Here is a 26,635-nt window from a genome sequence, read left to right as displayed (position 1 = left end):
AAACATGGACGAAGACAAAGACAAAGATGTGGCATATTCACAACTGAAGGTTTATTTTAAAACACACACACACACACATATACATTTAATATTGCCTATTTCGCTGCTCGCATAGAAAGATACGCTCTTTATCTTTCCGGTGTGTTGACGATGAACTAACACATGTGCCCTATCCTTGCTGCCTAATGCACAATGCCTTAAAAACGTATCGGGCGGTTTTGTCTTCGTAACTGGCGAGAATTGTTGTTCTTCCTAGTTCAGGGGTTGGATAGGCACCTATCGCAGTGCACTGTTATAGTGCCTGATGGGGACTGTCTTAAAGACCATGCCTGTTCTCTTGCCCTCTCTTTAATACATCTACCCGTGTGCCCGGCATACGATTTTCCACAACTCATGGGAATGTTGTACACCACAAATACGGCGAAGTCTACGAACCACTTTGTGTCCTCCTTGTGGCACAGCTTGGCACATTTTGTTTCTTTATTTATATTTGAACATATATTGAACAGATTATTTGTTGCAGAAAGAGTACCAGCACCTCCAAGTATGAAGCCATATTTTTTTTTTTAAATTGTGGAACAGATTATGCATGTACGTGACTACCGCCGGTCTCGTTTTTCTCCTAGCTAGAGCCATTGTGTCCTCTCTTTTTTCAGCTTAGAAACAAGGGTATCCGCTACCTCGCCTTAAAAAACCAATCGGCGTATCCTCCTCGCTTAAGACAGTAAACCTGCCAACAACAGCTCTCTTCCGCGACATGGTGGCAAGACTCTGCTAGCGAGGCACTCACTAGGCACGACACTCTGCCCCTTTTTACAAGTTTAGAATGAGCAAAAGTGAACTGCTGGACCCCTTTCTTTGTTCGCGGTTGAAAATTCCAGCACACATTGTCACTTCTAAGGCAAAGGCTTAATTTTAAAAGCTGCAGCCTTGCCGTTGTCATGGTTTCATGAGTGAACGCCATGTGAATCAGAGGGGATACAGTTTGTACATCTTTGTTTACTACTATGTCAACTTTAACAGACTTCGCATCGAGCACCAAGTTATCTGCCACATAACAACAAATTGTGAAGTTCTCCATCCGTACAATGTCATTGCTTATTGCCTTATTATACTGAGCTAAAGAATATCGTAGTCTACAGGTGCCTTAGAGGAGCCGATACATATCCCTCACTTTTGAACGTAAAGACTATCCCTAAAAGACACAAAGGTAGATTTGAGATAGCACTCGAGCAGCTCGATGAAAAATTGCTTACCTACAGCACTTGAATTTCTAAGCTGATATTATCATCTTATTCAATGCACTTTCTCACCGCTGGATAAAGCTTATCATGCGGAATGGAATGAAACAAAGGTCCTCGACGTCCATGAAAAAGCCTCTGCTGAAGTCCTGTCGCTCGTCACCAAACGATCAATGAACGCCTCTGAATTCCTCGAAAAATGGGTCGTGCAAATCAAGACCCGGAAACTTCCTACTTAGGAAATCCCCCCTTAGGAAATCCCCCCTTCTTTCTGCCACGCATCTTTCCGTTACTAATGTTCTAAACGGGCAGTTTTCTTTGTGGGTCTTGGCACAACAAAACACACCTATGGTGAGTTTTTTGGCAGCTTGTATCTTCTTCATAAGCTGGCTGAGCTGCAGGCTATCACTTTCGGCCTTGGCCGACGCCTTGACTTCGCTGAGGGAGATCTTGTGCACTTGTTTGGAGTTCTTGATGATGGCAGTGTGGGAACTTTCACAAATGAGCCCCTCTGGAAAGACTACGAGCCCCTCTGGAAGGACCCTCTTCTCAGCCGTGAGGAGCTTAAGTTGATTTTGTTTTGACTGCGAGGGTTCTCGCCAGGCAGAGCTTCGCGATGGGCTTTGGAGTGGACTGGAGGCTGAACTTCGGTCCAAGGTCCAGGACATCGGTAATTTTCCTGGGGGCCTGCGCTCGTCCCAAGACGAGAACTTTGTTGGGAGACGGTACACTTGCTCTTTTCTTCTTTGGCAAAGAAACTCTTAGCTGTGCCCACATGAACTCCAGGGTTTGGCAAGCCAGTCGCAGATCAACCTTGTACGCCTTCCCACCTTCTCTGGCAAGGAGACTTGTTTGGGATCCCAAATACTGATACAGTCTCGGTGCCTTTCCACTCGCTGCCACACTTTAGATCTAAAAATTTCCAAATCCTTTTTGCATGTCCGGCTGAGGGAAAGAAGCCTCTAAAGACATTCGGATGATAGTTTCCCCTACGGTTGCCATGGGAGTAGTACCGATCGCGGCAATCTGAGGCCGCAATAAGAGCGACGTACGAGACACCTGATATGTATTATTCTTAGTGCACGCAAAAGAACCCGTTGCAGAAGAAATAAACTGTATTCAGATTGAAATATGGGCTAGTTCATACATCGTTGGACGGAAGTGCTGAAGAAATATAGGACAAAGAAATAGACAAAGAAGTGGCGTACTCTCAACTTAAGTTGTGAGTCCACCACGAAGTTGAAGTGGTTCTCGTGCAGTCCACAATGCAATGTTCTGCTGACGTTGAGCACCTTTCTAATCAAATTTAAGACCATTCGTACTTATGATCCCAGAAGGCGGTGAACATAAACTTGCCGTGCGACGGAACCATTCGGAACTTTCTTGAAATCTTGTTGACGAAGTGTGCAGCAGCTCTTTTTATGCGCGCTTTATATCTGGCTGTGCATAGTTGATTCAAGAGTCGTCCCTGTAACAATGCGTAAAAAAAGCATCTCCCTCAGCTTCATAGCGTTGGAGCAGCGTCTCGCACTCATCCACATGGCGCTCCCTAATCTCTGGCGTAATTTTTCTTGGCACGCACTGCAGCGGATACTTTATGGCACTGCAGAATATCGTGAATGATGACATGTACCTATCACTTCTGATGTTTAATTTTGTTTGTAATTTTATTCATGGTGACACGCCACTTGTCATGCAAAAGTAATCGAACGTATGGTACTGAATGAGCTGTCATCGAAGCGTTAGCCCTGCCGGAGCGAGACGTGCCAGTAGGTTGGGAGTTTCTTACGCTAGTCGCGCACGTGTCAAAGTGGCGTAAGGGCGTAAATACAGTGCTTCTATATTTCGCGATGGATATCCGTAGGTTTCTCGCTCTCTGTACCCGCAAATTGGATTACTGAGCGCTGCTTCTCCCTCGTGGATGATTTCAAGGGGGCGTTCATTTTGACAGTTCTATTCTTACGTAATACTCTCTAGCAGGCCACTGGGCCGGAGTGCACAGCTTAAGAAGTTTATTGGAAAAATGTTCATTAAAATGAAGCAAATAAAAAAATTAAATTTTGAAACCATCGTTTTTCGAATTTTTTTTAGATTTTTTAAACATTTGTTTATTCTTGCAAACCAATCGCCGTTGATGGCATTGTTTCACGTAAAGTGTTTGTTTTTACTTAACGGATTATTTTGAACGATTTTTGACAATCTTCGCTAAAAAACCCGGTATATAACAAGTCCCAAAAAAAAGTCTTGTCACCGCCATAGTTTATCACTGAAGCTGGGTTAATCTGGAGCATTTTGTTAATCTGTCTACAGGTAAAACGACTCAAGGAGAAACACCCCGATGCCTTGTTCATGAACTCAGGAGATTTCTACCAGGGCACTGCCTACTATACAATTCTCAAGAACGAAATGGTTTCTACAATAATGGCGGCCATGAACTACAGTTACGTGGTAAGTAAAGATGAGTGTAGCAAGTATATATTCATTCAAGAGCCAAAAAGGATCGCGTTAAGAAATAAAAATATACATTTTACTTCTTGCACATCTCAAATTAGCCTTGCAAAAGATTGTGTGTCAGTCGCTTTTTGCGTTCGCTTAGAGGAATATATATATTAAAAATTAAATTTGTTTGTTTTTCTCAATTAAGAGATTAAAAGCCGCAAGCATGATGTTACCTCGTGCAGCGCTACGCAATACTGTATGTAGTGAGTCTGTCCTGACTCAGGCATGAATTGTTAAGAGTTGAGAGGAATATATCACAGCAATTATGATGGCATTACTAAATTAATTGTCTTAATTGCCCGCAGCATGCGTATTTCTGCGTTTACTTCACAATCGATGCTTAAGTATCACGCAAACTTTGGACCTTAAATAGAAATTAAGACAGTACAAAAGGTATTTTCTTGGACCATAATGAATATTTTTGTACGTATTCTTTGGTTTCGTACTCCGGCCTATCGGTTTTCTATCCCCTTCTTGACGCATATTATATGAACGATATCAGTCGAAAAAAGCAGCAAGATATTATCTTTTCTCTCCTTTGACATTAATGGATTTTTCAACTTTTTTAAACATTAGACGATGCAGTGCTCGTCTATTCATTCATATTTTTGAACGTTTATTTATATATGAGCGTAAAACGATTACAATGTCTTCACACTTTAGCAATACATTTATTCGTGCTTTATCTTTGTTATGCAGAACTATGTTTGCATTTAGAATAATAAATACAATATTTTAGAATATGTCCCACGTTTGGTCTCATAATAAAGTGTGGTGATATAGCTATGCATTATCTAAACATTAAGGAATTTATGAATTCAGTAAGACAACACTCGAAAATCGCATCCGCTTTATGCATTTTATTTTTTGATGAAGTTATAAAAATACAATCGCACAATAGGAATGTGTAAGTTTTGTAGCTTGTTTTTACAAAGTCGTCAAAGCTATACAAATGCTATCTGTTAAGGTGAGTTATACAGAAAATGGCGCATGATATCGGGGGCTAATCGTCACCATAGGAATAAGCAGAGCAACTTTGTTAGTTAAGTGTTTAAATGAAACTAAACATAACGTACCAACCAAGAGGATAGAAACTTGTTGGACGTCATTAAAAACCACTGAGTCAAATATCTTCACAAAGATTTTGATAAAGCTCGTGGAGAAGCATGGCGGTTCTCTGACGTTGTCACCGGTGCAGCAGGTGCAATGCTTCTGCTTGTTTCACAACTGCTAACTTTTGAAACCACCGCGTTTCTCAGGTGTTCCACAATGTTTATATTTCACCTATTAAGATTTTGTTTTTTTCAACGATGCTAAGCATAATTTTAAATGGAATCATATTTATTTTCACTGTCTAGAACGTTATTTAACATATTGCGGGTAATTATCAGACATGCCGACGATCCGAACCCTACATCAGGTAGCACGCCAGAGAAACACCCAACTGGGGCAAACGTGTGGTAAATCTGAGGGCCTAACTTGGGCCCTGATATGCTTTTTTCCATGGCGCTTATCAGTGCCAAAGTATATTTCTTAAGTGTAGCCCTAGTTGGGCAATACCAGGGCATGCCAAAGTTTGGCTTTTCTCGGGTCCGCCCCAGGAGTGCCAAAGTAAGTGCCATAAGTGAGCCATAACTGTGAAAGTAACCCCTAATTTTGAGATTTCGTACATGCCAACATTTCACTTTCCTCTGGCCTGCCATAGGAGTGCCTAAGTAAGTGTCATAATTCAGTCATAACTGCCAAAGTAAATATTAATTTAGGGATTCGGGGCGTGCCAAAATTTGGCTTTTCTCTGTCTAGCTACTGGAGTGCCGAAAATGTGCCAAAAGTGACTAAGAAAGCCCAGAGGCTTACCGAAGTTTGGCATTTTTCTGGTGTGCTACGAAACTGCCCTTCCACGCGCTCGAGAATAAAATTAAATTAAATAATAATTTGAAACACGACGGTCAGATGTCATCATCTCTGTTTCCAGGCAATACGGCCATACATGGCAGTGTCGTGCCAGTATTGGCGCGCCGTCGTTTCGCCACCGGCCTAGTATTGGCGCAGTATCGTGCGAATAACACATGAACAAACAAAATTGTGTTTGATCGCTCCCAGAAGTTGATTAAACCACTATAATTACACACAGCTTATTCTCGACCCATTTTCAAAAGTCGAACGTCTCTGCAAAACAAAAAGAAAATTATTAAAAATAATCGACAAGGCTTTCATGCCAAGCGAAATTCGTAAATCAAACAAGATTAACTAAGGGGATTAAGATAAAGCAGGACTACTATCAGAAGCATGTTTGAAGTGTACTTACTAATGAAAGAGCAATATAATACCATGTAATTTCTAATGGATGGATAATCCGGCTCGGGCAGCGCAGAGCAACACAAACAGAAGATTGAGAAAGAAGGAGGTCTCCCATATTTAGCGAAAGTCTAGCTGTCCCCGAAGAGCAGTCTTTTTATGGAACCAAATCTAACAAACACAGCACGCTTCAATGGACTGCAAGGAAGAAAGCGGCCATTACCGAAAAGTTGGCACGAACGTATTTCGGCTGTTTACGACGAAAAACGGCGACCGCGACCGCACAAAAAGCTGCAGAACACTGAGTTGACCATTTCGGAAACCGAACCTACGTGGCCCCTTTGCTATCTCCATAACTTGGAAGACGGCGAAGACTGGGGCCCCAGTGATCATATCAGCACGTCAGAGCGAGTCCCATGACAAATGTTCGTCCAAGCGTTTTTACCTACGCGTCCTACGGAGAGAAGTCATGCGTTTCCCTCCAACCTTCTGATTGTTTAAAGCGGTCGTCACGCTCATTCATAACCACATGGAGGAGCACAATCAGGTGGGGAGTCTTAACAAAAGGCGAGGTCGTAGGGAGTTGTAGTTTGGGGGGGGGGGGGGGGGCGTGAAAGATTGTGAGAGCAAGAAGTGCCTGGCTGGTGTTGTCAAATGCTTCAAGTGAGCACTAAAAGACAAAGTCTTCACCAGGATTTCACCTAAAACAGCTGTGCGCCGAAATATCCCCCCTAGTGTGAAGCGGGCGCGGTACTGCAAAGCTACGGCCGCTTCTGCTTTTGCTATCGTCAGGCTTTGACAGTAATCAATCTCTATGCAAGACACGCACAGATCTCCACTTCCCTGTTTCAACGCTTCGCCAACTAAGGGCAAGTGTTGAGGAGACGTGCGCACATCAGTCTCGCGCAACGCTCCCTCAATGGCAGCAACTGCGGTAATGCCAAACCAGTCTCACGGCGCGTCCGGATATCGGTGTGTGTACCTACGCACGAGTATAATGAACTGCCGCAACCCGCGTTTGCGAAATTACCGTTGTCTGCTCCAGCTGCGGCAAAACATTCGGCCTATTATTGTACTTGTGACGTCGAAATGCACCCAAAGTAAAATGCAGAGTAGGGAGCAGAATTAAATGTCATCTTTGCTTAATTCAGTTGCATACTACCCGCGTACCAGCAATACCTCCTTGGTCACGTACCTCAAAACACAAATAAACCATCGCCAACGGGACCTGCCCCGATTACTTAATTCTGGCCTTTGTTAAAGAATCCAGGTCCCAAAATGACAGATGCTAAAGGCTTGGTTACTCTCTAACGCCGACCGTAGCAAACACGGCGCAGCGCACAGTTATACTGAATGGTCGCAGATGTCGAGTTCCTGCTCGCTGGCCAATCAAAGGCGCACTCAAGGTGCTACGCTTCGTTCCCTGCCCTCAACGGTCGGAGTAAAACAAAGCCTTAACCGCACTACTAGACAGTAAAGTCTAACTCTTACCATAGCCTCCTCTATGATCACAAATCCTGACAGTTAGGGTGACGGAGCCATAAAGTGCCCAGTCGCAGATTTGAAGAGCGAGGGTCTGGTAGTACAAAGCATTTCTCGGGGAGTCCGGTATTCAGCGCACAGCTGCATGGAGCACACGGTATATCTTGTACCCACACCTCTTCCCCTGCTTCCAGAGGGCGCAGTGACTGGGCGGCGTGACGCCTGTTGAAGTCCTTGCGTTGATGGCTCTTCACGCTCTGGTCCCTGCTCTTGACGAGCTTTGGCGACGGCCACTTCGGCATCAGCGATGCAGGTAACCCTGGCAGCCTGGTCCGGAGACGACGACCCTTGAGCAGCTCCGAAGGGCTGTAGCCGGTCACTCCGGGTGTGTCCCGGTACACCAGTAACGCCATGTGCGGATCCTCTGCCTTCACGAAGAGCTCCTTCAGTGTTCGAACCATGCGCTCTGCCTCGCCATTTACTTGCGGGTATCTCGGGCTGCTCGTACGTTGGGCAAACCCATACAAGGCTGCGAAAGAGGCAAATTCCGTTGACGAAAACTGCGGACCGTTATCCGAGACCACAGTCTCCGGAATCCCAAAGTGGGCAAAGGAACTCTTCATAGCCGCGATGACTGAGCTTGGCGTTGTGGTCGCAAGACTGATCACCTCGGGGAAACGGGAATAGTAGTCAATCATGACCACATAGTTGCGTCCTTGAAGCTCAAAGAGGTCAACCCCGATGCGTTGCCAGGGGCGATCGGGTGTAGGAGTCCCGAGAAGCGGCTCGCAGCGCTGAATTCGTGTCTGGGCACAACGTTCACACGTCCCCACCAGTTGCTCCAGCTCGCTGTTCAAGGTTGGCCACCACACTGAGTCGCGAGCCCTTGCCTTGCATCTTCCCACGCCTTGGTGGCCCTCGTGGTGTAATGTTAGCATCTCCTTCTGAAGAGTCTGAGGAAGCACGATGCAACAGTCTTTCAGCAACAGGCCCTCGAAGGCTGTGATGTTGCCTCGCTCCTTCCAGAAAGCCCTAAAAAGAACTGGAACGTTGGACATTTTCTTGGGCCACCTATTCTTGCAGAATCGGAGTAGGCCGGCACAGACTCCATCCTCTGCTTGGTGCTGGCGAAGGCGATCGAGGCGAGTGGATGCAAGACTTTCGATGTCCTTGAGCAGTGACCCAACGAAGAGCTCGACGGTGTCTACCTTGGTATCGGCAGCCTGTACAGGAGCTCGGGAAAGGGTGTCTGCTGTCGCCAGGAGCTTCCCCGGTACATAGAGAATGTTGTACTGGTAGGCCATAAGCCGCATCCTCAGGCGCTGAATGCGAGGAGGCATAGTGTCCAGTTCTGCAGATCCCAACAGAGTGACGAGGGGTCGATGATCTGTTTTGACATCAAACCTGATGCCACGGACGAACTGGTCGAACCTTTCAACGGCCCGTGTGACGGCCAGAGCCTCTTTCTCCGTCTGGCTATACCGGGTTTCTGTCGGCGTACGAGATCGCGAAGCGTAGGCAACGGCACGACGCTCTCCCGATGGTTGGTCCTGTAGCAGAACGGCTCCCAGTCCATACGAACTTACATCAGCAGACACTGTGGTATGGTACGAAGGGTCGTACTTGGTCACGCAGACTTTGGAGCTCTACATGCCCTTAAGACGATCAAAGGCAGACTGCTGAATGGGCCCCCAACACCAGGCAGTGTTCTTTTGGAAAAGAGCACGAATCGGCGTAGTCACGTCGGACAGGTGAGGAAGAAAACGGCCTACGTGATTAGCCATGCCGAGAAGTCTCCTGACACCACCGACGTCCGCTGTGGCCTCCAAGTTGACCAGAGCCTGGACCTTGTCTGGATCGGGGCTGATACCGTCTGCGCTGACTGTGACTCCCAAGAACCTAACAGTGGACGCTGAAAAGACGCACTTGGCCTTGTTCAGTTTCACTCCGGCACTACTGAGGCGACCCAATACTGTTGCAAGACGCAGTCATGTTTCTCTTGGGTGCGTCCGCAAAACCAAAATGTCGCCGATCATGTGGACGACTACGTCGATACCCTCCAAGATCCTCCCCATTTGACGTTGGAAATACTCCGGAGCGGAGCAAATTCCAAAAGGAAGGCGACAGAAGCAGTATCTGCCGAACGAGGTGATGAAGGTCGCGAGGAGCTGGCTTTCGGCAGATAGCTTGATCTGGTGGAAACTGGCTGTAGCGTCGAGCTTGGAAAAGATCCGTGCAGGACCCAGACATCCCAGGATGTGCTCCACCGATGGTAGGACGTGACGCTCCCGCTGGACCACCTGGTGAAGGCGTGTGAGATCGACACAGATCCGATAGCCTCCAGGGGACTTGGGGACGACAACGATACCAGAGCACCAGTCCGTGGGATCGTCGACTTTCCGGATCACACCGTCAGCTTCTAGCTTATCCAGTTCCTCGCGGACAATGTTATGAAGGGGAATCGGAATGCGGGGAGGAACGCTGAGGGAGAACGGCTGTGCTCCTGGCTGGAGTCGAATGAAAAACTCGTCCTTCAGCTCGCCCAACCCTTCGAAGATGTCGCTCTGAAGAGGGCTCTGCTGGTTGAGACTGGAGAGTGCGTCAACACACTTCACCACACCTAGCTTCTGGATGGCAGGAAACCCCAAAAGAGGCGGATCTTGCGACGGCAGGACGTAAACCCGCTCCTCTACCGACTTGCCTTTCCAAGTCAATGTGGCTTGGAAGGTACCGAGAACTGTCAATGGGTGATTGCCCGGTCCAGTGAGTTGCCCTTCAGGCTCTTGGAGACTGCAAGGTGTTCCGGGAAACGTGCTTGGCACCAGCGTGACTTCGGCTCCGGAGTCCACTTTGAAGTCGACGTCGTACCCGTTGACGGCGACCTTGACAAACTTCGCTCGGCCCGCGGTCGAAACGGCATGTAGATGGACAGTACTCAAGCTTCGTTTCCGCTTCTCGCAGACATCTTCGAAGTGACCCAGGCGTCGACAGTAGTGACACTTGGCTTGTCTAGCCGGGCACTCGTTACGGGGGGTGCGCATGACGGCCGCAGAATCTGCAGTTCTTGCTGCCTTCTCTCGGCGACGACGCCGAGTCTCGCTTGGAAGAAGTCTTGGGGGCCGGTTTCCGTCCTTTCTTTACACGTGCTTCATCCAGCTTGAGCTGCTCAGGTGCGACGGCAGCTGTCTCGTCCCGAAAAACGGTCGCTCGCGCCTTGACGGCGTTTTCGTGGATGCGTGCTTGTAGCCGGGCCTCGGCCATGGTGAGGGTCGGACAGCGGCAGAGCTTGTCAGAGGGTCTCGAGTTGAGAAGTCCTACAACAAAGCGGTCTCTAACGAGCCTGTCCTCGACCTCTGTGGACGGATAGTTGCACTTGCGGACGAGTGCTCGAAGGGCCGTGTAAAAACTGTCGACGGTTTCCCCTCGTTCCTGGACCCGCCGGTGAAAAAGCACGCTCTCGTACACCTCGTTCGGTGGATGCACGAAGTGCGCCTTGAACTTGTCTGTTACCGCAGCGAAGGACCGCCATTCCTCTGCGGTGAGGCCTAACGTCTCAAGAACATGACGCGCCTCTTCGGATCCCATAGTATACAGTAACGTCCGCACCTGAACTTCGTCCGACGCTTGGTAGAGGCCTGACGCAAAGCTGAAGTCTTCGAATTGTAGAAACCATTGCGGCCACTCGTCGGGGTTTGCGAAGTCAAATTTGGGCGGTGGAACCAAGCTCGGGAGTGAGACGACGGGGGCGGTGGCGGCTTCCGTTGTTCTATCCTGCGACATGACGAGGAACGCAGCGACGGTGACGAGAAGACGGAAAGCGTAGCAGCGTGCGACGCGGAGACGACGAGAGGCAGGGCTAGATGTGAGCATAGCAGCAGCGAGGAGGACTTCAGACCTGGAGGCCGGCCACTTCTGACACCATGTTGTGACCGTGGGCGTCCGAGTGCGACCACATGGTCGCCAGGCAGAAGGAAACACAACCACCCCGTGTGACAGCTCCCAAAAAGTGCCTTTAATCTTAAATCAACAACCGGAAGAAGCTTCGCTTCCGGTAATCCCGCAGCACAACACATGTGGTGCCATCTATTGGCAGGTGTCCTCACTACACCTAACACTGGCACTTCTTTGGCGAATTAGGGTCATAATACTCATGCTCTTGCCAAGGAAGGTCCCATTTGGCTCTATTTAGGCGTATTCGGGTTTCGCAACGTCCAAAACTCCCAGAAAATTGTTAAACTTTTGCCCAAAGCCCTTTCTCACTTGGGATACTATATCCCCCTGACCGTGTAACTCGCCAGCACAAACCCCATTCTTGTTGTTTTTTGTAATATAATTCTAAAGTACCCAGTATAATAAAAACATCCCATTTCGGTACAAGTCACTTTACGTCGTTTGACGTTTGAGAAGCAAATTTGAAGGAATCAACAGCTTTGAACTGCTTCGGGCGCGATCACAAAGCAACAACTATCCTAAGCTGTCACGAGACAAGAGCACCTCACCAGCACCCAAGCCCAAAACACCACAGAAGACCACGACGAACGCACAGCCTACCTTCGCACAAATAATGAAGGATCATAGGGAATCGACGCTACAGCTAATCAACAAGAGAAAGGAATACGAGAAACTCAGGAAGAAACTCAAAGAAGAAGAGAACAATCTATCCAGAGCAGCGATGGAAAGACGCAAAGAAATTGCTATAGTGCAGGAGGAGATCGACAGGATCGACAGATGCTCGTCTTCCACATCATTTTCACCACCACCATCAACACAATCGCAATACAAAATTCAGCAGCAGCAACTGAGGTCGACACCCAGCACATCAACAAAAACGAACAACAACGAATCAAGCACAGACGATTACACCGCGACATCACAGACCCCTACGACGGAAGAAAAATAATGAAGTTTATGCAAACACTGCAAATCCAAATTCAAGCCCAAATGCAAGCTCATACGGATGTCATTACCAAGAGGATGGAAACGTACGAATATATTCTGACCCAACATGGTCTCACCAAATAAGAAGAAAACGAAGAGTGGCCCTTTAACAATTCTACAGTGGAACTGTAGAGGGCTGAAACAGAAGCGGGAAGAACTCAACTTACGATTAGCGGAGAACCCACGAGATGCCCTATTAGTACAAGAAACGAAATGTGACACCATCTCTTTAAGGGGATACAACAAATTCTTCACACCGTCTATTCACCACAAACAAAAGGGCAAAACAGTAGTACAAGCACAAGCCGGGATATACCTCGACAAAGAGCTCCCTTTCGCACAAATAGACACCAGCAAATGGTGCAATGCCTCCCAAGAAGTCGTAGCGGTCCGAACGGAGATAAGCGACAAAAGAATCTGTCTTGTGTCCACGTACGCCAGACCAGGCACCCTTGAACACGAGAACGATGACTATTCGTGGATGCAAGAAATTAGGCGGTCCTTTCCCAACGACGAGATGGTAATCGGTGGAGACTTTAACGCTCCAAACACGGAATGGAACTACAGAACAACCTACGTCAGGGGACAGAAACTGGCAGAGGCATACGAAAGGGCAAATCTAATCTTAATCAATGAATTATCAGTAAACACCAGATATGCCACAATTCAGAAACACGAAGATACCACACCAGACCTGACTTTTACTACCCAGAAAATCAAAGCGAACTGGGAACTGATCAAAGACACATGGGGAAGTGACCATCACCCCATAGAAATTCAGGTCGAAAACGTCGCAAAGCACAAGAGGAAAAGAACAACAAGGACGGTCATATGGGATAGATTCAGAGTAAAAATAACTGAGGATTTACACGACGAATCCAGTGAAGAGTTCTCCAAACTCATGCTAAGGGCCACAGACGAGGCCACCGAGAAGCGGCAAGTCGACTTCGACGCACCAATCCCAGACACCAGACTACTGTCTTTGTGGCACCAACGATCCAAAACGCTCGATGAGTACAGACAAACTAAAAACCCCAATACGCTCAAATTAGTCAACGAGTTAACGACTGAGGCCAAAGAATACTCGCGGAAACTAAGTCAAGACAATTGGTTTTCACTATGCGAATCGTTTGACGAACATACATCGCTTGCAAAGTTATGGGCAATTTTTAATGCCATGTTCGGAAAGACCAAAACAAAACAAGCAGTACCAAACATGGCCCTCGGTCAAGATCTAACAATAGAAGAGATTGCCGAAGAAAGGGGGCCGATATTCTTCCCCCAAGCGGAAGAGACACCAGATCAACAAATATACGAGATCGAAGATGTCGACGTGAACGATCCGAGTAATGTAGATTTCACACCTTGGGAATTGGAGGCGGCGATAGAGAAAGGAAAAACAAAAAGCACACCCGGACCTGATCAAATCAGCGGAAGCATGATCCGGAATTTACCTACAGAAGTCAAACAGAAATTACTCGGATGGATAAACGAAATATGGAACCAAGGAACGATACCAGATAACTGGAAGTTATCGTGGGTGACACCAATTCCCAAACCAGGAAAGAATCCAACGTCACCACAAAACACAAGACCCATATCACTCACATCGGTGCTATGTAAACTACTGGAGAGAATGGTTCTTGGCCGCATCGACTGGATAACAGAAGAGAAAGAAATATTTCATCCGGCACAAACCGGTTTTAGAAAACATCTCGGGACACATGATAGCCTTCTATTAATTCAATCAGGAGTTCTAAAATATCCGACGAAGCACTATCAAGTATGAATCCTCGTGGCCGTAGACATCAAAAAGGCCTATGATTCGCTGCCACACCAAGCCATATTCGATAGCCTCAAAAGCCGAGGAATACTGGGTAAGCCACTAAATTTTGTTAAAGCGTTCTTGAAACATAGAACGTATGCCATTAAAGTAGGTCAGCACCTCAGCTCAGTAAAGTCCAACAACATCGGCGTACCCCAAGGATCGGTAATATCACCGACCTTGTTCAACCTCGCAATGGCTCCATTGCTGTGGGAGCTTGACAAAATAGAAGGACTCCACTGTAAGGTATATGCGGACGACATTACAATATGGACAAACAGAGGCCAATCGAAACGCCAGCAAGAAATCCTGCAAGAGGGATTAAACACGATCGATAGATATCTCAAATCGATTGGACTTAATCCATCGCCAGAAAAGACCCGATACATGATTTTTGGCTATAAGGCACCTGCCAACGTGAAACTAAAACTTAACGGGACTACTATCGAAAAGACAGAGGATCACCAAATATTGGGAATAACAGCCAATGTTAGGAACGACCTAACTAAATGGATACAAAGAATGACCAAAACGTGGAAACAAGGAACATCGCTAATCAGAAGAATCGCAAACAGACTCGGAGGAGCGGGAGAAAAAGTGGCTCGAACACTGACTCAAACAGCGCTCATCTCCAAAATTATGTATGGGCTAAGATTTTACAAGATCGATAAAAAGAACATGGAGAAACTGGAAAGTTTACTAAACGATGCGAGACGGTGCATTGCAGGATTGCCGCGAAACGTCAAGATAGAAGAACTACACAAATGCGTCCCTTTCCCGAGTTTTGAGGAATTACGAGCGATACAGGAAGAAATGCACAAAATTAAGATGCTCAATACGAAAGAAGGGCGACGCATCATGAATCTGCTAAATCAAGACACGAGCAAACTGGATGAATTTCCGGAACAGATGCCACCATGGGAACGGATAATGGTAGTTCCAGGCACTCCCATTCCCAAGAGCATGGGCCTTGATCACCAGGAAAGAAGAAGAAGAGATGCCAAAAAACACAACGAAGAAATTGAGCTCATCCGCAATGACCCCGAGTTAGCGATATACTATACGGACGCGGCGGTCAGCAACAATAACGCAACGATAGCCTTTCACCTCCTAAACATAGGAACATGGGCATACCCAACAGTCGCAGACACCCCGGAAGAAGCAGAACCGCAACCAGTCTTGGCTGCAGTAGAACACGCAAGCAGCAGTACAATAGAAAAGAAAAGAATAACAATTTTTACCCATTCACAAGAGGTTATTAGAGCATGTAAGATACACCATGCGGTAAGCCCGACAATACGAAAAATCCTAAATGCGGCAATAACAACACTGAAGAAGAATGCAACGATACTCCTGCGTTGGATCCCGGGACACACGGGGATTAAGGGAAATGAGATTGCCAACAAAGTCGCGAAAGAGTATAGTCGTTCCCTCCTTTCCGACAGACCAGGCCAATCTCAACGAGATCACCCGTACTCTACTGTATTAAAAAGTTTGAGTAAAGAATACGATCCTATAGCTACCATAAATAAGGCAAAAAAACAACTACTGCAACAACTACGAAACAGGCATCCCGAAGAACAGGATCCTATCCCTTCTGGGCTCAAAAGATACCAAACAGTTCTTTTGAGAAGGGTAAGGACAGGAAGTGCTATAACCCCGCACCTCCTCAAGAAATGGGAAACACAAGAAAAGTTGAGACAGGACCCGAAAATCATACCAAAACCACCAGAATGTAACTTTTGTAGAGAAAAGATCCCACCAAATATCGATCATCTCCTGTGGGACTGCAAACACTTCAGAAGAGAAAGGGAGGATGCACATGCAACAATAGATCCCGAAGATAAGCCCGAAAACCTTAATGAATGGATAAAACCAGCAGGGAATTCCGAAAGAAGACTTAAACTGCTCAGATCCGTCATTTCCTACCTGGAGAAAACGGGCCTCAGTAAAACTTTCTGAATTTTTTTAGGCCATGCCGTAGAGCAATTGCCTGAGCCTTAATTATGAAAGAAAATAAACGTATTTCATCATCATCTTCTTTGGCGAATTAGGGTCATAATACTCATGCTCTTGCCAAGGAAGGTCCCATTTGGCTCTATTTAGGCGTATTCGGGTTTCGCAATGTCCAAAACTCCCAGAAAATTGTTAAACTTTTGCCCAAAGCCCTTTCTCACTTGGGATACTATATCCCCCTGACCGTGTAACTCGCCAGCACAAACCCCATTCTTGTTGTTTTTTGTAATATAATTCTAAAGTGCCCAGTATAATAAGAACATCCCATTTCGGTACAAGTCACTTTAATAAAAATTGCCAGATTTGTAACAAACTAAAACGTGCGTTTATAAGTGAATTAATCCTGCTGTCTCTGCTATTAAACGAAAAATAAAGCTGAAAAACAGTGCCGCTTTTTGGAGATGTTTTGAAGTCGTAAGGGCTGATTTGTGGAAGCCTTGGAAGTTCTGAATATTTGCTACCTTTATCCTACACCTTATTTTGAAAAGTTTCCAAAATGTTAAATATTTTTGTTTGAGGCGAAACATTAAAAATTGAAGGGCGAATTCCCCTGGTCGTTTTGGAGTGCACCGGGATCAGTAGACCAGATCCGAGATAGAGCACGCGATTCGAACGAAGTCGCTCCGCATCCGGATCCTCGGTGGGACTTTACCACAACCTCCTGGATCGGCGGATGCCTTCCTACCATTTTCCTTCCCCGGAATCTCTTTTCCGCGGACCCGGATCTCGAAGCACATGTTTTCGCAATCGGGGCGCTAACAACCCGTGTCCAACGAACGAGAGAAGTTAGTCGTGATGAGAAAGATGTATGTCGATAAGCGATGTGCGTCAGTGTAGTCGCATATTTCACTTGCCTCTTCATCGGAGTACTTGTGAGCGGTATCCAAGAACGTCTAGATTTTTGGCCTCTTCTGCGGGAGTCCGAAAAGGCGCTCGAATCCATGCGGGACATACAAGCAATCCTCGTGATCGCTGCTACTCGAGCCGCTGCTTCTGGACAGAAATGGCAAAACTACTTGCAGAAGTTTCATAATATACATTACTAATTACTCTTTTAAAAATAGCAAAAATGCGAATAAATTACATTGCAATTTACCGCAGACTAAAAGTGAACACATTATATTACCGTTACTTTCCAAAACTAATGAAATTATTTTGTCGTTACTTCTTAATACCTGGAGGCAGTGATTCGTGTTAATTATATTTGCAGTGTATGTACCAAAACTTAGGTCTTCCTGTTTACACCGCAACAGCCTTATGCGCCTCAAAGTGAACCATACTGGACAGTCGTTTTGCTCGCACACAACGTAACAGGTAAACGTGATGAATAGCTTCTTTTTTAGATATGACTCAAAGACAGTCGACTTACAAGGTTCGCTCTTTATTCAATGGTGAAGGTCCTTAGTTAAAAGGTGTCAAGTTTCCGTGTTTCTGATTTGCAATAAGTTATATTTCGTGTCAGTATGTTAAGTCGGGCCATGAGAGCTCGTTCTTACAAGGAGTCGCCACGTGAAACCTCCATTCCACCTCGGACTCAATCTATTCCTATTTTCCCCAGAGCACTCACGAAATCCCGGTCATTCCTCGCAAGGAGTATTGTTTGCAAACACCCGAAAAGCCCAGGTCATTGCGCGTTGTAACTCAAGGGGGCTGAGTGTCTTTTAGGCAGAAGCTTAGCCATTTGAGAAAAGGGATGGCGCGAGCTTCCTAAAACGCGTACTTTCCAAACAAATGGGTGGCGATATCTGCTTACCTACGTGATATCTGCTTGTGTGCTTATTCCCGAATAAACTCTTTAAGGAAAGGCAGAGATGTACACCGCGAGCGGCACCTGCGTTTCTCGCTTCCCGTAATTTTCGACTACAAAGAGCATATTTACTTAACAAGGCCAAGGATACGCACGAAATGTTCTGGCGCCTTGACAAGGCATTTGGGATTAACTATTTATTCCGGTCATTTGTTGTTCACAATGGTCAAAGCTTACGGTTACACCTTGCTGGTTGACAAAAAAGCAAGAAGGCCTCTCATGTTTTAAAATGTGTTGACCTCACTGGTTATGGGACCTCGGTCTTGTAGTTTGGTGGAAGTGTGCGCGTTGAAAAAAACAGTCATACATCTATTTTTCGCCACGGAACCATGCTCTCGTTCGTACCCACGCGCAGAGAAAGGGACGGGATATGTGATCAAAGGAAGTTTCTTGACTTGTTCTGGTGAGCTCGTAGCTCCCATCGCACTGTCAGCTTAGGGATGACGAAGTATAATATTGTCGTTATGACGTGACGCCGTGAATGTGTATTGCCTGGAGTTCGGGAGCCTTCAAGCGATGTCTTTAAACGTAAGCTTTTTTCTTTTGCCTTTCCAGCCCGTCTTTGTGCGTCTGTCAAGTTCCTTGTGCGAGGCTTAGCTCTCAGATGGCCGTCGTTAAAGGGACACTGACACCTCCAAAATATTTTCTTAATTTTTTGCCAGGCGATAGGGTGTCAGAAGACTACTGAATTAATATTTTTCTATCGAGTTTCGTATATTTTTAATAAAGCCAAAAAACGGAACTGATCGAAACCGAAACCGAAACCGGCGCACGGAGGTCGGAGAAATAAAGAGGAATGAGTGCCGGAAGTCGCGTGGCTACACCCGACCGTGCAATTTATTTTCCCCTCTGTTTTTTTTTTTTTTTTTGGCCGCGCTCAGCAGACGACTGCCGTTGGGGGCAGCAGTTTACTGTGCGATTTTTTTTTTTGCAGTTATGTTTGTTTCGCTCGCTGCTCTGCACTTCAAGATGAGTTGTTTTGTTCATTGGAGAGTTGGAAATGAGCTGTGAGTGCCCGCGGCGAATTCTCGTGATCAACTCCGAAAAGTATTCCCCCAAGATGTTGCGTGAAGAGCTGACTAACAGGTCCTTCATCCGAAAGGGGCGTTTTGCTGCAGAGTCTGTAGAAGTTTAGGAAAGATCAACAGGATCGGGAGCAATAACCGGCTGCAATTCCTACAGAACAGTTACGGGCACCCCGGAAAGCGGACGCTACCCGATATATATGCTCCTTGCATTTTCTGGAAAATGACTACATTGAGTTCGCAGGTGTCAAAAAGAGAATTCCATACCACAAATTGTAAAAAAAAAAAAGACATATCGCTCAGAATCCGGATTGAACCTGGGTTCGCAGCGCGGGAAGCAGACATCTTTCCACTTAGCTACCGTATTTACTCGAGTAATAGCCGCACTGTTTATGAAAAAAAACCTGAGGGTTCGTTTTTCTGTGGAGCTTGCCGATCACGGGGATCGGCAGCATGATTCCAGCGGTTTACAGGACAGAGATAACGCCTTCGCGCGAAGATACAATGTGTGAAGATTGCCTTCGTATGGACACTCGTGTTCTCTATCTGGTTATTCGCTAAGCTATTTATGCGCAACGCAATTATTGGCTGTATATGTGTTCTGCGGGAAAGTAGACGCAATGGCCATGTTCATAAATAGTGCTACTATTACTCGAGTAAATACGGTACTGGGGGAATTCTTTTGTTCGCTGTAATGCAGCCGGTCGACTGTAAGTCGGAAGGTTTGCTTCCGACTTTCCTCCAACAAAGGCCTTCACGGCTCAAAGTCAGGCGGCACCACGCATTGGCCACATTCACATCTAGTAAAGAAATCGTACGCGTGCATATTCAAATCGAAGTACGCACTTCTTGCTTGATGTTTGCGCTAGCGGTGTCTACAGTCACGAGAAGAAGCGACGACTCAGCGACGTCTTCGCGCAAATCGGCTTGGTGGTCGGACGTGTCGTACGGGATGAATATGAATTATTTTGATCGGTCCAAACATTTTTCTTTCGAAGAAAGACAGATTCGCCAGTAGCGCGAACGACAGTTCTGAATTAGAGGCCTGTCGTCCGCTGTCATCGTTGTTCAGCCCAGGAGTCCGACGATACGCGATATGACGCCACGTTTGTACTTACGCAGTGAACGCACTAAATGCTTCCAAATCTCTGTCCAACTTTTGTTTTTTAATCAACGTATTTCCAGTTTTTTAGAAGCCACAGAAAATGGGTTTCGTATATTTCATATTTTTAATGTTAAGTGTGTGACTTCAATGACCCACGACTTTGATTAAATTTGGTGGTTGTGTCTAAACTTTAAAAAATGGCCCGTGACCGTGCACGGAGAAGAGGGTTAGCGCGACTGAAATCGGCCAGTTCTCGATCGGTGGTTCTCGGGCGGAAAGAAACCGAATTTCGAACCGCGAATTCTCTTCTGGGTAGTTAGGCAGTCAAATGTCATACACAACTAAAAACCTCGGTGTGCATAAATACCCTGTCAGCGTCCTTTTATTTCAACATTTCATCATGCAAAATGTTTTTTTTTTCTTATTTTTCTTAAAGCTTGAAAACGAACCTTATAGTTTGGGGAAAGGTCATTTCAAAAGTAAAAACTATTTTTTGAAATTAATGCCAGAAAGTAAATCATTACACTACTATATTACCAGCCTAGAAAAGTAATTCATTACAATACTCATTACCACAAAAAGAACACTTAATAGCTGTAATTGCATTACAGTAATGCCTTTACTGCTATCTCTGCTGCTGGAGGAGCTGTTGGAGGAGCTTGACGACGCACTGTCATAAAGCAGCAGCAGCAGCAGCAGCAGCAGCAGCAGCAGCAAAGCTGGCAGCACTTCGCGAGTGGCCGATACGAATTTTTCCGAGGCGAGATGACCGGCAAGAAAATAAGTCACACGTGTGCGACGAGGACTGGCCAGGCTGGCTCCCGGTCGAATCCACCAAAATCGGTGGAGCGACTTTTCTCAGATACGAGTCAAGATCTGGAGTGGAAGCTGATACAGAACGACCTGTGGAACACGGCCGTCTCGATCCCGATCGCCCAGTAAAATAGGAGCTCCCTAGAAAAGTCTATCCTCGGACGCTCTAAAACAAACAATGGGATTCGCCATAAAATTGGCTTTAAGATAAAGAATTCAGGTTCGCTTTACATTTATTATTTCTGTAATTGCAATCTTTAGGCATCCTAGACAGAGCAAAGTGTCGTGCAGTGAAATAACGTCCTAATCAAAGAGGTTGATAAATTCAGATTGCTAGTTTTAAAAAGTTCGTATAGTAAGGGTCAAGCTGATGAATGTTAACCATGTTGAATAAATCTGAGTCAGGCAAGAGATTAGCATATAAGTCGAAGAAACAAAAAAGGACAGGACGACGTCTTAAACTGAGCGACGATGTTTGTTTAGTCCGCCTCCTTATATAGCCCTCAATCAGCCACCACCAACACAAAGGTGCAAACTCTAAATAGTCCAAACGCCAAACCCCTCAATACAGAAAGTAGACTATGGACGTCTTTCAGGCCGACTCACAAAGATAACTCTATCATCTCCCCCAAAATTTATCAAAAGAATCAGTACCTATTCTATTATAACTAAGGCCTACAAGAAAAACAATGCGCGCTCCACCGAAAAAAAAAGAAAAGAAAACAATATCAACGCCATGCCAGCAATGAAGGGTTGATACGCACTGAACCTTGAGTCAAATACTTATCACGAGAACCCGGAACTTCGTGGAACGTTATTTTCCCATATTGCCGCGCAGATATCTCCAGCTAAACGCAGACATCCCCCAGTGTAGCTCCACAATTTTCAATAGTTATTTCTTCCCCAGACATTCATTGATTGGAATCGAGCTCCTGCACCAATAGTATCAACAACTCACGTCGCTGGTACTGAAACTGGTTTTATATTTTTTAATAATGTTCTTTAGCAGTGTTCTTGCTTTTTTTGTCTTGTCAATTTATTTTCTGTCTCCTAGTTCATTATTAAAATTATGCATTTTCTTCGCTTTCTTAATTATTGTATTGATGTATTTCTTGCCTTGATCATTGGCATTAATGAAAGTTTGCACACTTCAGAGTTGTATTCTTGTATTTTTTTATTAGCTAACCTATTAGCTAACCTATTTTTATTAGCTAACCTCCGTAATGATTTTGGTCCCTGAGAGTAAATAAATTCGATGAAACATGCATGCGAAAACATTAATTTTCGTTTTGTGGGCGAACGCTTTTCTTTCAGTGCCTTGGAAATCACGAATTTGATGACGGACCTGGAGGTCTGGCGCCTTTCCTGGTTAGAATGAAACAAGCAAATATAAGTGTTGTCGGCACGAATACTGATTTTAGCAAGGAGTCTGCTCTTCAAGACAAACCGATCGAGAAAAGTGTGACAGTAAGTGTGAAGGGAAGAACGATCGGAATCATCGGCGCTGTCCTCCCACAAGCAAGATACCTCTCACGTCCAGGTGGGAAAGTAAATTAACTTACTCTATGCCGATTAAAACATTAGTGTCATAATAGTATCAGCATCCTGTCAGGTAATAATGCTTGGGATGTTATGACTCAAAATACCAGGTAGAAAAATATCTTACTTGGCTTAGGTTTTTTTTCGATTCTAGGGTCCTAACTCGGGTCTAATACGGTATTGCTTCAACGCGTTAGTTGTTTTTTTTTCTATGTTCTATGGATTTTTTTTTTGACTCGCAACAGAATTGCTGCCAAACTACCAGATTTGAGACCAAACCACCACGTGTGATGAGAACAACTAGCCGCTATGCCTAACTGTGGCACTTGTTTGGTGATTTAGGCCAGACAGGCAAACCACCATGAGTGAAGCTTATCTTAGGCACTTGTTTGGCAAAATAGGGTCGAGGTTGCCAAACTCTGACCAAATGAAGACAAGCTAGATTCTAGCTTGGCATCTTCGGGCTATTACGGCTCTAAATTTCACGCCAAATGCAATCATTTGGCTCATTGACTTGTGCTTCCTAAAGCCGAAATCTTGTTTAGGTTTTTGGTTTCTTCACCTTCAATTCTTTGAACGGATGAGGATAAAGAATCTCGCTCACCCCAAAAATTAATATCTGAATTAAAACCAAGGATCATAGTAAATATGGCAATCGTCACTCCCAAGGTCCAACTCACTACTTTCAGATGTCTGAAAAAAAAATGTTTGTCTTTTTATTTGCCAAACTCTCGCCTTTTATCAAAGGAATCTACAAAACTCATTTGTTCAATATAGTGAAAACATCTAGATATACCGGAAAAGTGTGGTAAGCTGGGCGGAGTTGGTCTGATGACATGCTGAATAATACAGCGAAAAAAAGGTAAAAAGCGAGGAACAAAACATGCACGACACACAAGCGCATACTCGCAACTGAATTTATTACTCACAAGGAAGAAGGAGAGAACGTTCTAAACGCTTTTTCAAATTCAGTTGCGGGTCTGTGCTTGTGTGTCGTGCATGTTCCTTTCCTCTGTCTTTCCTTTAGAGCGATGTAGTGTTAACCATTAATCAGAGATCTTTGATCAATTTTCTCAATGTCCAACATAATAAATAGAGAACATGCGTTTAGTGACGGGTTAATATTAACTGAAGATGTAAACAAAATTATATAGGATTGATCATGGTGACAAAGGCTGGCAACCATGGAATGTGTTATAGCCCTTACAGATTTCGGCTTTGGTCTGTGGGGCGTTTAGTGAAGGTACTTCCTGCTATTTCTGCCATATCTGACGTTAAGAATTTGCTCGTATATGTTCTGCGGCAGTCTGCTTTGTAAAGACCTTATCCGCCAACAAAAAAAAATAAAAAATCAAAGGTATCTAAATTGCGCCGCCTCAACACAAAGCAAGTATGCCAAATATTCGCTCCCATATCTTGCAAACGCCGTCAGATGGTGCAGTGTGACAGGAGTGGGAGTAACCGTCCTTATTTTCCCACGTTTTCAAGATCGGGCGACCGCGCCCGCGCGAAGGTGCTGGACTTAACGTGCAAAAGTAAACGTTGTCCTTACATAGACAAGTCGGTAAAGAGCTTGGCTCATAATACCAAAGTGGTAAATTTATATCCTGTCACAGATATTTTCGAGTCTTTCGTATGGTTCGTTATGAACGTAATGCTTTTCGATCTTGATTTTTCTTTACAATCAAACGTTACAGACTTTAACGAAAATCGGCTATAAATAATGGCAGTAGTGTGTTGACGAAAGCATCAAGGGCGTTAATCCATTAATACAGCACTCTAACTGCGAGATTCGTGGTAACTATGCATTGTGTCTCTGACTCTCCGAAAGAAGTCACAGTATGCTTATATATCGATATAAACACCCTTCCTAAAAAGCAATAAAACATAGTCATATGATCCAGTCTAAATGGGCAGGAACATAGTCTTCTATTACAAAACCTAAATCACTGCCAGAACAGTTCATTTACTCTTAAACCATTGTTTCCTGTTCGCTATAAACGTGCCTTGAAGCAATTTCTACATTTGGCCAGCAAGCACGGGAGTTAGAGAAACCGATTCGTTCTTTATAAAATTACACTGACATATTCTAACAAAGAACGTGATTATGGGTTGAACTTCTTCGAAAAGTGCAACGCTCGAGTTTCACGAATAAGTGGTACACGCAAACTAAGGCAGCATAAGGAATGCATATCCCGTAGTAGGCAATGTTTAAAAATCGAATGCATACAGAAAGCTATTTAGTCATAACAATTGAAACACGATTATATTTAGAAACACAGTCAAAACCAGAGATATTCACCAATAAATTCAGCTGGAATAGAACCCCAGACTATGAGATCCACAGTTCGATCTTTGCTCGAAGCCACAATTAGCATTAGTCCAAGAGCGAAAGAAACTAAAAGTAGGACTTTATGTGGACAGTTTACTGAGGTATCGCGCGACTCTTCGTGGATTGTTCGTTCATCATACTTTGCCCATATATGAGCAAACTATGCTAGACGTGCAAACTATGTGAAACTCGGCTCCAGTAGGGGCCTATAGGCCGCTACTGGAGCCGAGTTATGCTTAGTTAGCATAGTAAGTCTACAGTCGACAGTCGGTGCTGAGTCCTACTTAGTTGAGGTTGAGGTTGAAGGAACGTTTATTGACGAGAATGGCAAAGATTCAAACTTCAAGAGTGCGTCTCCTTGCGATAAGGAGCACCCTGGCTTGGCATCTTCATTCTTGCGTGATGATGTGATGAGGAGATTAAGTGCGTGGGGTCCTCATATGGATCCTCCTAGGCCCCCTTCGGCAACGTAGGCCAAGAGGGACTTGAGGATGTTTGTCCTTGGAGCGCAGGTCTCTTCTCTCTGCGCTTTTAAAGCCCGGCACTCCCAGAAAACATATGTTGCAGTCTGAGAACCGATTCTTCGTCTTACATCACTGGCAGCATGGGTCTGGTGGCACGGCTTACGGGTTGGCACTTTTGGGTTGTTCTTATTCCCATGTGTACTTAAACCTCAATGTTATCGCTCCACCGGTGCGTATCCGATGGAGTTGCACTGTTTGCCTCCTGCTGAATATCTTATCCGGAATTAACTTTCCGTCCCCGATTACTTCTTTTGCGGCTAACAGCCGTGCGTTTTTACGTTCCTTGGCGACCCTACGGTTCTTTTCCGCGGAGTCTTAAGAGTTGTCCGTTTTCTGTAGTATGTCGTGGGCGCCGACGGCCTTCGCAGCGGGGACACTTATGTGAGAATTGTAATCTCCTGCTGTGCGGCTTCGTTGCCTTTGAGTTTCCAGGGATGTCTTCGCGTCGCGGTGCCCATCATAGGTTTACTCTAGCTCTGTTTTTGTTGTAGAGTTTCATCGCCATGTCTTATATGGAGCTCACGATCGGGCTTGCGATGGACTTGTGTTTCTACAGTTCCGCGATTGCAGCCTGCGAGTTCGTGTACACGACGAGGTTTTAATTTTTATTTTCTAATCCGCTGAAGGTTTATAATGCCAGTAGAATCCGAATCTATTCGGCTGGGTCCTCGGCGATATCTGACCCGACTGGCCCTGGGTCCTCGTTGATATCTGACCCCGACTGGCCACTTGCGCAGGTTTCTGGATGTTGGAGGTGCAGAGCACAGCCGCTGTCGCCCATCCTCTAGGAGTCGCCGAGGCGTCCGTTCCCACAATCGTGCATCTCTCGCTTTGGAGCCACTCATCTACATCTCTGAGGTTCTGCCTAGTGTAGTGCTTTATTCTCTTGTCTCTTTGTGCTCCCGTGTTCTTGGGCAGAGGTTTGGCTGCTTGTGTGAGGTTTACCGACTCCCATGGAGCCTTCTTCTTCGGTATGGGGAGCTTGACCGTGGCGGTTATTCCAAGATACTTCAAGATCCTGTGGGCGTTCCTCCGTGTGTATGAGTCTTGCTGTGGCAGCCATTTTCTGCTGTGTTAGAACTTACTCGAGTTCCGGCAGGTAAATGCGTTGCTTGAGTTCATTTCTTTCGATGTTTTTGGGAGTCCGAGTATGACCCTGCGTGCAGCATTAAGCAATGTCTCGAACTTTCC

General features: G+C 45.5%; 1 pseudogene; it reads left to right on the top strand.

Annotated features, from left to right (window-relative positions):
* The window catches only part of LOC8030038, a 68,110-nt pseudogene that overhangs the window by 723 nt on the left and 40,752 nt on the right, over positions 1-26,635 (top strand).

This window comes from Ixodes scapularis, unplaced genomic scaffold (genome assembly GCF_016920785.2).
Source record: "Ixodes scapularis isolate PalLabHiFi unplaced genomic scaffold, ASM1692078v2 PGA_scaffold11__112_contigs__length_91849675, whole genome shotgun sequence".
In the NCBI taxonomy this organism is placed as follows: Eukaryota; Metazoa; Arthropoda; class Arachnida; order Ixodida; family Ixodidae; genus Ixodes; species Ixodes scapularis.
Note: the sequence above shows the minus strand (reverse complement) of the source record. Positions and strands in the feature narration are given on the sequence as shown.